This window comes from Phaenicophaeus curvirostris, chromosome 9 (genome assembly GCF_032191515.1).
Source record: "Phaenicophaeus curvirostris isolate KB17595 chromosome 9, BPBGC_Pcur_1.0, whole genome shotgun sequence".
Classification (NCBI taxonomy): Eukaryota; Metazoa; Chordata; class Aves; order Cuculiformes; family Cuculidae; genus Phaenicophaeus; species Phaenicophaeus curvirostris.
The window spans coordinates 36,877,097-36,891,675 of NC_091400.1; the positions used below are offsets into that span (position 1 = coordinate 36,877,097).

A 14,579-nucleotide genomic window follows, 5' to 3' on the forward strand; every position below is an offset into this window, starting at 1 on the left:
AAGCAGAGAAGAGAAAGTGAATCAAAATACTGTGATCCAAAAGTGGAACCAAAAGAGCAGCCTCAGTCTCATGCCACTTGGTGCTTTTTAGAACGGCTGATAAAAGTGCATTGAAACTCACCCTTTATCCAGAACTTAGAAAAAGAGGATTTGCAGCAAAGTGAGCTGGCAGGTGGGTTTGATGGGCTCTTTGCAGTTTGGGTCTGTGTGTTTGAGGTGAGCATCTTTTTCTGGGAAGCTCTCAGTGATAATTTAAGACTTCTCTGTCTTCTGAGGGAGAAACAGACTGGGAGAAGGGGAAGAATTGAAGTGGGTAAACAAGTACAGATGGTATGGACAAAATTTACAAATGAGAGGTCAGGCTTCTACTTAAAAGAGTGGATACCCCTGCCAAGTGGTGCCCACAGTCTTTGGGAACAAGCCTTTGTCTAGAGGCATTAAGGAATCAGGAGGATGAATACACCTCTGAATTTAGGGAAAATCTTCTTTTTGTGGTGAGGAAAAGAAGAATGATGTAGATTTTCTTCCTCTGATGATTTTTCACAGAGTTTCAAAGCCTCCTATTTGGAGTAACTGTGCTCAGCAAGCCTTGGGGAGCAGGTGAATAAGAACACTAGAAAAGCAGAGGCGGGGGGATTTGTGGTTGTGGGTTTGTTGCTGACAACAAGTAACCACGTGATTGTTGAGTTAATCGGGGTAAACATCCATGGCGTTCATAGGACATGGTTAGGGAACTTATTCATGGTCAGAGATTGGTCTTAGTTCATCTCCTCTGGAATTTTTGGTGCAGGTAGTAATAATTAATGAGTGATTCTGATTTTGGTTGTTTGGTTTTTTTTCCCCTAAAAAGACAAATCAGAATGAAACAAAATGCTCTTCTCTAACAGTAGGGTTTAGGACCTGGGAGAGCGTAAGGATTTTCTTCTCTAATCTGTGGGAATTAGCCTTGAGTGACAAGGAGCTAGTGTGCAGTTGACTTACCGTCCTCAGTTAACTTGCAGGTCTGTGGTATATAGGACTACTGAAAGAAAGCGGTTATCGTTGGAAGTGGAATTCATATGAAGATCCAACTAGAAGGTCAATGCCGGAACAGAGATTTCCATTGTGTCCTGGGCAAAAGTCAATGCAGGTTGGATAGCAAAAAGTACTTCTTTTTTTCTTTTTTTTTCCCTTAGTAAATCTTCAGTACATCGTAATTACTGGTCAGGGCTGTGTGTGTGGTGAACTGTGGAAGCAAGAATAATGTAAAATGTTGTGTAGTAGTTTATTAGAAGTAAATTTACTGGGTGTTGTATTGTATAATTCCGTGCGTATAATATGCTATATTGTAGTTCTTTCTGATTTCAAGCAGGGCTGTAAAGCCCTGTCTCCAAAGACAGCCTCTTGCCTTTCAATAAAATTTAGTTGTGAGTGATAAACTGTTAAATAATAACCATTTGAACTATAAACTTTCACGAAGTAAAGCAGATAATCAACTATATGGATTGAGTGTAGCAGCTAGAAACCGAGCAAAGTCTGGGAGAAGGCACTAGAGAGAGAAACACGTATACCAAAAGCCCGTAATGCAGTTTTTTGGTTTATTGCTAAAGCGATAAGGGAAACCTCCCAGACAGGGTTACAGCTTTTAAAATATTGCTAGTTGAGTAGAAGTCAGATCTCTCATAATAACTAATATTTGGATATAAAATCCCCCTTTTCTTCAAGGGGGATTTTATTTTGCGTGTTGCATTTCTCTGTCCTTTTATTGCTGAAGGATAAGCAAATAATTTAAGTGATTTTTCTTCATTTCCCCTGCTACCTACCATCAGCTCACCTGGTGAGTAGGAAGCAGAATGCAAGCCCAAACAAGCTGAGTTCATGTGGGACAGGAATGAAACAGTCTTTATCTGTAGCTCAGCCTCTTACGCCCTCGTTGCTGTAGCAGCAAGTGGAAGCCAGGCCAATTTTGTGAGGTTCTGAAAGTGTTGGTTTCGTGCTTTTGTGAACAATTGTTCACAGGAGAAAACTGTTTTTTAAAGCTGATTGATAGTTTGCCTGCTTTTTGAGAGCAACTGAAGGGCATAGGTACCTGGACCACAGAGGTGTTTGTAGGACAAGGCCATGGCATTAGGGGCACTGAGGGACATGGTTTAGTATTTGATAGGAATGGTTGGACTCGATGATCTGGTGGGTCTTTTCAACCTGGTGATTCTATGATTCTATGATTTGGATGCTGCCATGGGTTTTGAGTCCTGGATCACCAAAGAGAGCTCTTCAGACATGCCTTTCACAGCCATTACATTCAGAGAGAGACAGAAGAGAGGGAATTATAACTCCTGCTTATTGTTTGACTGTGACTTCAATAGTTTGGCACTGTCTGTGCTTGGATCTTGTTTCATGTTCCAGACTTGGGTAGGCTTAAAAGGGATTCTTCCAAGCTTCGAGAACTGCTAAAGTCTGACACCAACAAGTAAAATGTATTCATTTATTAGGCACTTCTTAATGTATATGTGTATATATATCTTTATGCATGTTTCTATATTTGTATTTATATACATATGTATATATATATTTGCTGTATGTCCTACATTCCTCTGCCACTTTCCAATACTAAGTGAATTTTAACAACCCATCTGCATCTTTAAGGGGTCCTTGGATCCTAACTTGAATCCTGTGTGAGGCAGTGAGGCTCATTAGGGCGGGCTGGCCCCAGAAGTGTGTAACTGTGCTAGGATGACATATTATATATAGGATGGCATATTATTCTACGCCTAAGTTCACAAACCTGCACCCAGGGAGCTGCTGTTGGCCTCAGTGAACCGCCGCGCTGCCCGGGCAGCCTGCTCAACCCCGAACCTTCTTTCCAGGCTACGCTGGGCACGGTAAACATGACACCAAGTGCCACAACACTGTGACCCCAGAGAGGGTGAGCGCACCAGGGCGTCATCCTGGCCATCAGGAGGGCTTTATGCCCACCCGCTGGATTGCTGCTTTGGGGATAGACTGTTATCCTCTTTCTTCCAAGGGTTAAGCAGAGCTCACATTTTGTGGTTAAAACATGCCAGCAGAAGGGGATTCTGTCCAGGGACTTTCTCTGCATTTTACATTAAACACCTGATCACCAGGCTACAGAGGAGTTATCTACTAATCTGGCTTTGCAGCCCAGTAAAACCTGCTTTGCTGGCAGGGATTCAGCAGCAGAGGTGAGGAGCATCTCTGCCAGAATTGTAACTATCCTGGTGCTTAGACTGCCTGCAAAACACAAGTGGCAGCTTCTTGTTTTCTTCTGTCCGGAGGGACTCGAGTTAGGTTTCATTTCTTAGTGTGGCAGATGACGGGCACGTCTGTGCCTCCTCTGGCTGATGTTTTATAGGAAGTTGTAGCAGGGATTTTGTGAAGGCTTTGGGAGTCGAGGTGTAGCCTGTACAGCTGGGCCCTTATCCTTTGGATTTCAATTTCCTCAAGGTGGGAAATGCTGTCTTTCTCAGCCTCGACGGGACTAAGGCAGGTCTGAGTTTTCACAGAGGTGGAGCTTGAGAGAGCTGAGAAATGCAAAGGTAAAAATGCAGCAGCACCTGTGGTCTTCACCAGTTCAGAGCTACTGTGTGAAGGAGGAGGATTTCGAGTCCACAGATTTGATTTAGGCATTAATAATTCCATGTATCTCCCTGAAACGCTGTTTGAGGCAGGACTGCCAGCCTGGACGTGTCCTTCACTGTCGCCTGGGGGGCTCTTCCCTCGCTGCCCCCAAAGCAGCCTTGCAGCTGTCAAGAACCAGGGTCTCATCCATAGCAGGCAAATGGTTTTCATTGCTGACTCCCGGGCTGTGCAAAGCTCCTGTGAGTGCTCACAGAATCCTTTTCCTCATAGTTTTGTGCAAGCATTTTGAGGACCTGCACCAAAAGGTCTCCTGACACATCAAATGCAATTTCCTTGGCAGGACGAGGTGGGATCGTGCCCTAAATCTTGCCTTTGCTTTAAGAATTACAGGTTACACAGTTATTATCTGTGCCTCACTTTAGATGAGAAGTTACTGTGCTGGTTCCATCTACTTAAACCTCCTGGTTCTTTAAATAGGTGTCCTTGGCCAGCTTTTCTCACTCCGTTAATCCTAGCACAGATGAACTGGCATGAATATAAATGTTTACGGCAGTCTTCACAGCTGCATATGGAATATATCTGATTGTTTGCATACAGTCAGTGCTGTGGGTTTGTAATTTGATGCTCTATAAAGAGTCTCAGATAATCTTTCTGAAAGGAGCAGTGTAAATGCAGCTATAATTAGCTCTATAATTTTTTGGGGGGGGAAACAGATATCTTTTAATAAAGCATTGGAGCGCTGAATAGCTATTTCCTGCGATTTTCATTCACATAATATTTATAGTGCTGTGGAACAAATGAGCCATAGAAAAAGGAGAAAAATTAATACTGTGAATGAACTTGCCTTGAGACAAATTTGTGATAAAATTATGAATTTAACAAACTTCAGTAAACCAATTACTGCTCCTCCTGGATTTATGAATATGCAAGCTCGATGGGATTTGATGTAATCCCTCCCCGTGAACAGATGGGCAGATTGCGGGTCTCTGCAGAACACATTCCAGCCTTCCCAGTTGCGTCCACGGTGGAATCATGGGGTTTTTTTACACCTTGCCTCTTGGTGACAAAGGTACTGGAAAAGACATGAGCAGAATCAGTTAAGATGTTTATAATGTGCAAATTGTATTTAGGTTTTTTTACCACTTAGTACTTCAAATCTGTTCACAAGGAAGAAGGATGGTCTTTTTTGAGTGGCCGGTGGCACATTATAATGGGTCTACTAGGATTATCAGAGTTAAGGGGCAGTCAGCATTTTATTATACACTCCGATCTGCAGAGAATTATAGCACAGCCAAATCTTTTACTCCAGATTCAACCCAACTAAATTGAAAATACAAGAACTAAGCCAGAAGCAGTGTTTAATTCTCCTCCCCCCCGATATCAGTTTGATCATAGTTGCTGAGTTGCCATCTACGTTTTCTACCTCCTAGAGCACCAACCTTCCTGCTTTTTAGAAAGATGGTAAAAATGTTGCATCAGGTCATAGAAATGATTTTGTATTTTGTTTAGCTGAGTCCAACAGCCTCCTTGTGCTGCTTACGTGGCTCCTTGTGTTGCAAAACAACAGCTATACAGTGGGAAGCTGCGAGTAGTTTCGTTGGTCTCAAGTAAACTACACAAAATCTTACAATCTTTTTAACTTAGAATATTTTTAACTGTTTTGTACAGTTACGGTCTTGCTTTTAACTGGAAATGCATATGTTGGTTACCTTAAGATCTGATCCAATATTTGTTTCCTAAATAGTAGCAACTGTTTGTCAACTATAGAATCACAGAACATCTCAGGTTGGAAGGTGCTTCTAAGTATAGTCGACTCCAGCTCCCTGTTCCTCACAGGACTCGGCAATGACAAAAATCACCTGCTGCTTTTGTGAGTATATAACTTACTTGGAGGCAAGGCTAGGAGTGACAGGAGATTCCCATTGGAGGGGACCCTGGGGAGGACTGTGGTCCATGCTTCTGTGCAGAGCAGGGCCAGCTCTGCGGTCAGACCAGGCTCTTCATGACTTCATCCAGTTGGGTCCTGAAAACCTCTGAGGATGGAGACTGCACAGCCTCACTGGTGACCTGCTGCACTACTTTTCTCTGCTTACAGGAAAAAGTTATTCCTGATGTGCAGTCTAAACCTCTCTTGTTTCAGTACATGCCTGTTAGTTCTTTTCCTGCCACATCTGAGCCTCACCATTTAGCCCTTGTTTTACTTTATCTGTTTCTTGATTGTTCACCCATTTAGATGGTGCCATCCTCACTTAGATACAAAAATCATAGAATCATAGAATCACCAGGTTGGAAAAGACCCACCGGATCATCGAGTCCAACCATTCCTATCAAACACTAACCCATGTCCCACAGCACCTCGTCCACCCGTGTCTTAAACCCCTCCAGGGAAGGGGACTCAACCCCCTCCCTGGGCAGCCTCTGCCAGTGCCCAATCACCCTTTCTGTGAAAATTCTTTTCGTAATGTCCCGCCTAAACCTCCCCTGGTGGAGCTTGAGGTCATTCCCTGTCGTCCTGTCCCCTGTCCCTTGGGAGAAGAGCCCAGCTCCCTCCTCTCCACAACCTCCTCTCAGGTAGTTGCAGAGAGCAATGAGGTCTCCCCTCAGCCTCCTCTTCTCCAGGCTAAACACCCCCAGCTCTCTCAGCCGTTCCTCATCAGGCCTGTTCTCCAGCCCCCTCACCAGCTTCGTTGCTCTTCTCTGGACTCGCTCCAGAGCCTCAACATCCTTCTTGTGGTGAGGGGCCCAGAACTGAACACAGGATTTGAGGAGCGGTCTCACCAGTGCCGAGTCCAGAGGGAGAAGAACCTCCCTGGCCCTGCTGGTCACGCCGTTTCTGATCCAAGCCAAGATGCCATTGGCCTTCTTGGCCACCTGGGCCACTGCTGGCTCATGTTCAGTCGCTGTCACCAACACCCCCAGCTCCCTCTCCGCCAGGCAGTTTCCAGCCAGACTTCTCCTAGTCTGTAGCTGCTCAGGGTTGTTGTGGCCCAAGGGCAAGACCCGGCATTTGGCCTTGTTAAACCTCATCCCATTGGTCTCAGCCCATGGATCCAGCCTGTTCAGATCCCTTTGGAGCCTCCCGACCCTCCAGCAGATCGACACTTCCACCCAGCTTAGTGTCATCCGCAAACTTGCTAAGGGTGCACTCGATGTTGTGGAAGACAGTGCTGAAAGTCTTCAGAAAGTCGAAGGCAATGATGGCTGCTGTCCCTTCACCCACTTTTTATCACTATTACTTCTGTCACTTTGTCACAGTCGGGTTGGTCAGGCTTGGCTTAGCTTTGGTGAATCCAGGCTGACCGACCCCATTCACCTTCTCCTTCACATGGCAAGTAATGTGTTTTAGGAGGACGAGCTCCATAATTTCCAATGATGTTCATGTCATATAAGGTGTTTAAAATAGCTAGAAGATGGAGAGTAACTTTATACAAGTATATATTTTACAAGGCTGGACTGAAGAACTTGTTGTACCTGCACAGGGTGTGAGCAGTGGGTCAGAAGCTCTGACAGTGGTGGGTTGGCCTCGCTTTCCTAGGACAGGTACACCTGCCTGGCAAGAAGGTGGGAATAACAGCAAACGAGGTTCTAATGGAACCTTAGGTCCTGCTTTTTACAAAAGCAGAATTTATTTTCCAGACATCTTATCCCCAAGTACAGAGAAATACACCTCGGAGTCCTGCAATATTGTGTTTTTATCTTCTCTGTGCTGCTCTATTACTGCGTAAATACATTTCAACAAGAGGTTGGCAGGCTCATGATTGATTGCAGGAAAAATCCTCTGCAAAATGATGATCCTGGCTATGTTTTGAACATATTCATTGGTGAGATACAGGATCCTCACAGAGGGTAAAGACATTAACAAGCACCTTTCAAGTCAATCATTGTTAGTTTTGTCATATTTTTATGCTTTCAGAATAACTTGCTATGTGAAGCTTTCACGTATTGTACACTATAAGGTGAATTAATTCCTTTTGATAATACTCTGAGCAAGTCTGAAACCAACAACAGTAACATTCTCGTAGCATTTAAAATATTTAATATACATGTCTGTGCTTAAGCAAGAAGTCTTTCCTCTCGCTCTGCGGAAGTTTCTCTTGGATGGTCCTTTCTGCCCACAGGAATTCTTTTGTTGTTGGGGAAGCAAAATTCTGGCTTAAACATTCTGAACTGACAATATAATGAGAGCTGGTTTTGGTGTTTTGAGGCTGTGTGAGAACTGAATACTGTTACAGAAGTATGTTTGTGGCTTATGCTGTGGACAGGTGAATCTCACAAGGGAGCTAAAGCTTACTAATTGATAGTAGAACAAACTAAATGCACATACCTACATGGGGAAAAAGTAATTACTCTGCTTTTAAATATATATATATATATTATTTAGTTTTTGTAAAACTTCCATTTTTCAGGTATCAATAATATATTTGATCTCATAGGACAAAGAAAACCCTCACTCTGATTAGTCTCAATTATAGTTTTGCAAGTTGCTTTGGAAACAAATTAAGATTTGAAGTTTTGTGAAGTAGGGCTTGTGTATGAGAACCAGTAGCATCAGACAGTTTTGCAATAATTCTATATATTTTTTTAAAAAAGAGATGATGAGCAATTTTAGTCCCAGCCTAGGTTTCCAGGTAACTGGATTTACATTTCCGTTGTGAGCTCCTATTTAGTGTCAGCCTCTACCCTGACCAAAAAAACCACCCAAATTCTTCTTTTTTTTTTTTTAAATGCACTTTTCTTTTGTAATAAGGATAACAATGCAGTAAGAAATAGGCATGGATCCTCTCAAGTTGTTTTGCTTTGGCCAAAAAAGTCTTTTCGAAGGTAACCACCAGGTTTTATTTCCAGACCGGTCACACTTAACTGGTGCCCATCCCTTGGCAAGAAGGTCCGACACAGTCGTGGTGTTTGCTCCATTTCATGGCCAGTTCTGTCAGGATGGTTTTGCTGTAGGTGTTAGAGTAAAGCTAAGCCACAATTCAGACAGGTTTATTGCTGAGAGGGTTGATGTTGCTGAGAGGGTTGATGGTCGATCCTCGGTCTGAAATCCCACTCAGTCTTATTAATCATTCAACTTTTAATGGACTTCATTAGGTGCCTGTGCAAGTCTCATGATTGCACTGTGAACTGCACAGGCTTTTTTACAAACAGGAGTTTCAGTGAATTCTGATTATAAGTGACAAAGAGGCCAAGTGCAAGGTCCTACACCTGGTTCGGGGCAATCCCTAGTTTCAGTACAGGCAGGGGGATGATGTGATTGAGAGCAGCCCTGCAGAGAAGGACTTGGGGTGATGGGGGATGAGAACCTCGACATGAGCCAGCAATGGGTGCTCACAGCCCAGAAGGCCAAACGGGTCCTGGGCTGAATCCAAAGCAGCGTGGCCAGCAGGTTGAGGGAGGGGATTCTGCCCTTCTATTCCTCTCTTGTGAGACCTCATCTGGAGTGTTGTGTCCAGTTCTGGAATCCTCAATGTAAGAAGGAGATGGAGCTGTTGGAACGGGTCCAGAGGAGGCTACAAAGATGATCCAAGGGCTGGAGCACCTTCCATAGGAGGACAGGCTGAGGGAGTTGGGGTTGTTCAGCCTGGAGAAGAGAAGGCTCCAGGCAGACCTTATAGAGACCTTCCAGTACCTGAAGGGGCTACAAGAAAGCTGGGGAGGGACTGTTCACAAAGTCTTGGAGTGATAAGATGAGGGGTAATGGGGATAAACTGGAGAGGGGCAGAGTTAGACTGGACATAAGGAAGAATTTCTTCACCATGAGAGTGAGAAAACATCCTGCATCCCTCATCCCATGTCCCTCATCCCGTATCCCTTATCCCGCGTCCTTCATCCTGCATCCTGCACCCTTCATCCTGCATCCCACATCTCTCATCCCACATTCTGCATCCCTCATCTCACATCCCTCACCCCTCATCCCGCATCCGTTATCCCGCATCCCTTATCCCGCATCCCTCATCTTGCATCCCTCATCTCACACCCCGCATCCCTCACCCCTCATCCCGATCCCTCATCCTGCACTCTGCATCCCATGTCCCCCATCCCGCATCCCTCATCCTGCATCCCGCATCCTGCACCCCATATCCCTCATCCATCATCCCGATCCCTCATTGTGCACTCTGCATCCCATGTCCCCCATCCCGCATCCCTAATCCTGCATACCGCATCCTGCACTCCGCGTCCCATGTCCCTCATCCCTCATCCTGCACCCTGCACCCCGCATCCCTTATCCCTCATGCTGCATCCCTCATCCTGCACTCCACATCCCATGTTCCTCAGCCCGCATTCCTCACCCCACATCCCTCATCTCACATCCCGCACATTCCTCATCCCACATCCCTCATCCCGCATCCTTCATCCCGCATCCTTCATCCTGCACCCCGCACCCCGCATTCCTTATCCCTCATCCTGCACCCCTCATCCTGCACTCCACATCCCATGTTCCTCATCCCACATCCCTCATCCCGCATCCCTTATCTCGCATCCCGCATGACTCACCCCACATCCCTCATCCCGCACCCTACATCCCTCATCCCGCATCCCTCATCGTGCACTCCGCATCCCTCATCCCTCAGCATCCTGCATGCCCCCCGGGGGCTGCGGGGAGGCTGCGGGGGGCGCTCCCTGCGGTTGCGGGCGGGGCTCGGGGCTGCGCGGGGGGCTGCGCGGATGCGGGAGCCGAGTCGCCGCAGAGCCCCGGGCGGCAAACTTGGAGCTGCTCCGTCAGCATCCCGAGCCCCGGGGTTGTTTTTATCTTTCCTTTGGAATTCAGTCAAGGTAAAACTGCACCTCGACGCTGACACTTTATTAATCTGTTTAGAGAAATCTTATCGCGCTGATCTTGTTGCTTTAGATTTAGATTTAGGGGGAAAAAAACCCCACGAGTGTTTTGGGCAGAGTGGCCCCTGGGAAGCCGGGGGCTGCGTCCTCCTGGTGCCTTCCCTGCTCGTCAGATGTTTGGGCTGACAATCAATGTTTGCTGCTAACGGTCCCCGCCGCCGCCGTTCTCCTCTCCGGAGAGAAGCGCTTCCCGCAGCCTCACACGCCGACCGGCGATTTCTGCCTAATTTCTGCAGGTTTTAGAGGCTTGGGAAACCCACGGGCTCGTCCGAGGCTCAGTTGTTGCTGAGCCGCTAAACTCGGTGCGGTAGGAGCTGTTCCGTTACTTCTCTGTGTGGCTTCTCTCTCCTTCATCCTCTTTTTCTCGTATCAACTTTATCCGGTCTTACCTTGACTATCCTTCATATTTAACTCTTCTTAAGCACAGCAGCTTCTTGTTTTTATTGATTCCTTGTGTGTTGCTTTGGCTCTTGGTGTTATTTTAGTAATTATTGTTCTTGAATTTCAGCATTTTCCTCGCTTGGTGTTTATTGCAATGCTCCTGTCAAACTAAAGACACTCCTTTTGGGGGAAAACAGAGTGAATTTTATTGATTATGGAGAATTATAAATAAGTTTGTTTTTTTCCTATAGATATCATTTGAAGAACTAATGGATGTGTGTGAGTTTGTATCTTTGTGGCTAAGAAGGAAAGCTACTTATTTCAAGTGCTTTATTGTTACGAGAGGGTAACAGGTTCCCTGGTAAGGTTAGCTTTAGGTCCACCTTGCGTTACTTCTCATGAAGCCAGCTGGTCGAGGGGCTGGTGGGCTAATAGAACAGGAGATCTAGTAAATAATTATGGTATTAATACTAGCGTATCGTGGCCTTTTACGGGAGTCAGTCTTGCTTTAGAGATGTTGAGACTTTGTGTATGAATTCTCCGATACACTTATCTGAGTGTAAGTATTGCTTTCAGGGTCCTTTTCCTGGGGAGGCACGAGAATGCCTAGCGAGAGGTTATTTGATGCATTTTATCTATCACTGTTACTACTAGGGTTTCAGCAACATAATCCGCGTGGCTTTGCAGTTACAACCCTGTGAAATAAGAGTGCAATTCAATGAGAGGACTTCTCTGCTTAACGATGAAGTTCTGCCTCTCAGCTGCTGTACAGAGCTACTGAAGCGAGAAAGTTAGCCCCAGCTGCCGTGCTTCCCACCTCACCTTTGGAGAGTGAATATGCAGACTGGAAAGAAGTTTGGGGCTTGATATCTTCTTTATGGTTTTCTACTTGTGCTAAATCACCGGTTGGAATAATTGTATTGTCACCTTGTGTCATATTTGCTCAGGTGTAATAGCTTACAGTCGCCTGTAAAATTGTGGTGAGAAGTTTTTATGTTCTTTGTAAAGGTAGGAAGGGTTGTTAAAGGCTTTTTTTCCCCTTTTTTTTAAAAAAAAAAAGCCAGCCAAACTAAAAAACCCCACAAACAAACAACCCATAACACTTTCGGTTTTGTTTACTTTTTTTCCCCCTTTCATTCTTTCTATTTTTTGTATGAGCTTAGTGAGTTAACGGTGTATGGGATTCTCTGATGATAACATCTTTATGGGGTACAGTAGACGGGTGTTTGTGCTGAAGAAACACTTGCTCACAAGCACTTTCAAATAACAACATGGACAAAATTTTATTTCCTAAGCTTAAAAATAAAATGAAGTGGCCATGCTGGATTCTGGTCTTTACTTGCTGGGCAGCTAAGTTATTGTAAGGGTTAAAGATATGTGAGAATTGATATCTTGTGTGCTGCAGGCTTTGGTTTGAGGTGCCCAGTTTTAAACTTCATTTCCGCTTTTTAAATCATGTGTGTGTTAATTTTTTTTTGTCTATGAATTCCATTATCTGTGAGCACTGTCTTTAAAACAGAGGAAAGAAAGAAGCAAGTTTTTATGAAGAGTTGACTTGTGAAGGATGTTCGTGTAGTTTAATACTGTTATTGAACTTCCAGGGCTGTGGTGTGGTAACACTGACTTTTGTAGTCAGTTTTGACACCAATGGCTCCAAGTTCATAATTCTAAATATGCATTAGGAGCGTCAGGCTGGAAAAGACTGTCTGAATCTCCAGCTGAGGTTTCTGCTGCTGCAGCCTCGATACTGTAACATCACTGGCGTAGCTGTTGAGCCCCATCTGAAAGCAGGAGCATGGCTGGGTCGTTTCCTTCATCTGTTACTGGTGCTTCCTTGGATATCTAGAGCTCCAGATACTCAGATGCTTCCCCTAATTTCCAGAGTCAACAGAGTCCATTTCCCCTCTGTGTCTGTGCCATCTTTTTTGAGTACCTCTTGTATCTCACATCCATCTTTTAACGTGGTGATCAAAATAATTCAGTTTTACCTTTTACCAGTGTTTTAAGTGATAGCACTGCTTTCGTGTTCTCATGGGAAATATGCCTATTCTGGATCCAAGGATCACATCTCTATTTTTGCACCTGGATCACACTCATGGTTTGTAGCAATGCTCTAATTAACTGAAACTCTCTGGTTCTCTGCCTTTGCAGTTTTGCCTGGAAGTGCACAGCCTACCGAGAGACTTCTTGTTCTCCCCGAGCACATGACTTTGAGTCGTGCATTGTTGAATTTTGTCCTGCTGCTGTTACTTCAGTTTTTCAGAGCAGCTAGTTAATGTGTAACATATCTGTCTTCTCTTGTATCTGTATCAGCAGTGTATTACATGTTATCATCGCGTTTCTAATACTAGTGACAGAGTCGTTGGTTGAAAAGTTTAATAAGATCAGTTCCAAGTGTGAATTTAAGACCCTCTAATAATCACTTAAGTTTTCAGGACTTCTGCTGTTGTCTCCCCTTGAACCAGATGCTCGCCTGCCTCTAAATTCCTCTGCTAGTTGCAGCTTAACTAACAGTTTCCCATGTGACACTGCTGAATACCCTGCTAAAACCCAGATTAATGAGATCTACAGCATTTGGAGAATGTTATCTGATGAAGTAATCTCTTAGGTTAGTCTGTCGCAAGCTACCTTCTGTTAAACCCATAATAAATTTGGTCAAGTTTTCCAGTGCTTTCATGTCTTTAGAAGGAGATTTGAAGGGAAGCATACTTGGTCTCTGTGCCACTGAAGTAAGTTTTGTAGACTTGTAGAAAATTATTCTCTTTTACTCTAACCATGAATAATTTATTTCTACGCTTTAATTGTATGCAGTATCCTAGTTAAAAGAAATGTCTTAGTGATGTTCAATTTTGTGTGCCGTTTATTTCAGAACTGTGGGTTTGGCTGTTTAATGGCCCCTAATGGCCCCTTCAAGTTTTTATTTCACTTTACGATGATTTCTTCTTTTATACCCTTGTGTATCTTTTTTTTTTTCACCGTTCACCCACTTCCTCTCATACCATAGTAAACATAATGCCCTTACTACAAACAAGGTCAAAAATTCCGTTTGGTCTTGGATTATTCTTTCCCAAACCCCTCTCTGGCTGCAGGGGAACCCAAGCTGCTTTTTTTCCCCCCGATCCTTGCCTGTTTAGAGCAGGCAACAATCTTTATGAGCCTGTCAAAACCAGGAAAATACTGTGTTTTGACTTGAAGTTCTTTCTGAGATTCTGTTATTCCAATTTGCACTATATTTTCTTTTCTTGACCTCTTCATTGTGTCTGGTTTTAAGCTTTTTAAAAATCCATGTTTTCATTAAAAGCCTTTTAATGTTACAGGTAGTTAACTGCCAGGTATGTGTTCATACAGGATAAAACAGTGAGTCTTTCTTCTGGAAGGTCCTTCTCTCCCTCTTCCTTCCTTGGAATACTAAAGGTTTTGATACCTGGGATTTGAGGATTTCTGCATCTCCTTCATATTCAGATAGCCGAGCTCCTCAATTCAGTTGATTTTTCTAGTTAGTTCCCATAATTTCTTCTTTTCAGAACAAGTGCTGATAACCCTTAATTACAAATCTGTTTTCTTTTGTCCTACCATTCTGTTTAATCAGCTTATTACCATTCAAATCCAGTTTATTTTCACTGAGTGAACTCTCTCAAAATAGAGTATGAATTAACCTTATTTCCTATAAATACAGAGGTTGTCCACTGACTCAATCATATATATGTGAGAGTATACAAATCACGCCGCTATTATTATTTGCTCTTCGTACCTGGAAAATTAAATTCTCCAACAGTGGCACA

At 44.1% G+C, this 14,579-nt stretch overlaps 1 protein-coding gene across 5 annotated transcripts in view; it reads left to right on the top strand.

Annotated features, from left to right (window-relative positions):
• Nucleotides 1-14,579, top strand: part of PCDH15 (protocadherin related 15) — a 599,860-nt gene that overhangs the window by 182,226 nt on the left and 403,055 nt on the right. Inside the window, exon 1 of one of the 5 annotated variants that reach the window (XM_069863954.1) lies at nt 992-1,129. The exons of 3 other annotated variants lie outside the window; for them this stretch is intronic. The gene's annotated coding sequence lies outside the window, so the exon portion shown is untranslated. Of the gene's footprint in view, nt 1-991; nt 1,145-14,579 lie in introns of those variants that run through there. One more of the 5 variants, XM_069863955.1, reaches the window with a different exon arrangement.